Below are 1,977 nucleotides of genomic sequence, written 5' to 3'. Positions count from 1 at the left end.
ATTTTTTCATCTTTTCTATTCTGAAATCTATGCACAGACTGCAATCCAAGTGACGGACGACAGGTACCTTCGTACCCCTCCAGAATCTCTTTTGGGTAACGAGGCACAGTACAGCAGTTCCTTTTGCTCCTCAGCATCTCTCGTCCCGGGGTTGCCTTTCCCCAGCCCTCCGTGCCCTGCTCTTTGTCAGCTCCTCCATCAGGGGACTGGGTCCCCATCCCATCGCAGCTGCATCCCCATCCCAACATGGCTGTGTCCCCATCCCATTGCAGCTGTGTCCCCATCCCATTGCAGCTGCGTCCCCATCCCAACACGGCTGCATCCCCATCCCAACATGGCTGTGTCCCCATCCCATTGCAGCTGTGTCCCCATCCCAACAAGGCTGCAAAATCCCTTCTTAACCTTGGGGGAGGTGCTCACGGTTGAGCAGGAACACTGTGGGACCTGCAGGAAGCAGCTTTGCAACTCTCATGGAAAAAACCCCAAATAAATCAGGGAATGTTGTCTATTGGCATCTCTGCGTTTCAGCCGGATAGGGCATGGCCTTTTTTACCTTGGTTAAAAGAAGCTAAGACTGGCCTGACCCAGCACTGCTGTTCTGTATTAGATATTGTGGCTAGGGCTGCCGGTCTGTACGGAGAGTCTCTCTGCTTCATTCGGGTCCCCATCCGTGGGGGGATTTAACAGCCGGGCAGAGGGGGTGCTGAGGGCCAGGGTTTGGGGGTGGGATGGCAGGGGTAGGGGAGTGGTTGGGCTGGATTATCCTAAAGGTCTTTTCCAACCTAAATGATTCTCTGATTCTATGCTTTCTCCCTTCGCTGCACCCTTATGTGACAAAATTGGGCACAACTGTATTTGTACACTATTTTTAAATTCTTTCAACAGTTGCGTGCCGTAGCGCACAATCACCATTATAAATCAGATGCTTTTTCTGCTTTTGTGCCTCCCCTTTTATATTTCTCCATGATTTTTCTTCCCCAGAATGAGATGGTAACAAAATACACGCAGTCACAGCAATAAAGCGCTGTGCTGGAAGGCACCGACAAATATTGAACAACTGACTTTACTATGTTAAGCCGTCACCATTAATTTCCTTATAAAATGTGTAGTGTCCCATCGGTGGATGAACACGCCGCTGCCAAAGAGCCGGTCTCCCCTAGCTATTTTCTCTCAAACCCAATTACAAATCTTGCTCCAACCTTGCTTCAGCCTTGCTTTTATGTCAGCAGAGATTCTGCCGGGGTTTTTTTTGGGTTTTTTTTTTTTTTGCTTTATTGCAAAAGGTATTGCTGGTGGACAGAAGTAGGAGAGGGGGTACTAAATTCCTGTAATAGTTTTTCTCTTCATAGAATTATCCTCAATTTTCACTTGATTTCACAGATTTATAGAATACTTTTGAGGTTGAAAGGGACCCTCACAAACTTCTCCCTTTTGCTTTTATTATTGTCTTGTAACCCGAGTGAAAAAATGATTCTCCCCGTAGAAGTACGGAGTGTTGTGGTAGTCGTACACGAGTGGAGCATCTTGCTCGGCTCTCATTTTACGTACTATTTTTTTACCTCCTGGTGAAAGCTTAATTTGTTATTTGAATGCAATTCCAGAAAAAAAATAAAAAAACATAAACATCTAATTCTTTTCATTTGCAAAAGAGCCTGGTGAGGTGCTTTACTTGTGTTAAAAAAAAAAAAATCATCACATTATAACAAGGCAACCACTTATTTTTTGATTAAAGACGTTAATTCACAAAGGCAATTCAGTTGCTCTTTCCCCTCACATCGTGCTATAACCATGAAAGACCAGAGAATCTTCCCCACACCACGTAATCAACGTTGCCTTGATGCCGAGGAAGTTTTGTAGCTTGGCTTTGAGAGTTAACGGCTTACTGGCAACTCTTGGTTAATTATTAATGCAGCCATAATAATACTTATTCCTTAACCAACCTTCTGAGCAATACAGTTAACGAAGGAATTATTCCTG

The sequence above is a fragment of the Egretta garzetta genome, unplaced genomic scaffold (genome assembly GCF_000687185.1).
Source record: "Egretta garzetta isolate BGI_Z169 unplaced genomic scaffold, ASM68718v1 scaffold149, whole genome shotgun sequence".
Lineage (NCBI taxonomy): Eukaryota > Metazoa > Chordata > Aves > Pelecaniformes > Ardeidae > Egretta > Egretta garzetta.
The sequence above is the reverse complement of the archived record's forward strand: the minus strand, read 5'-3'. Positions refer to the sequence as shown.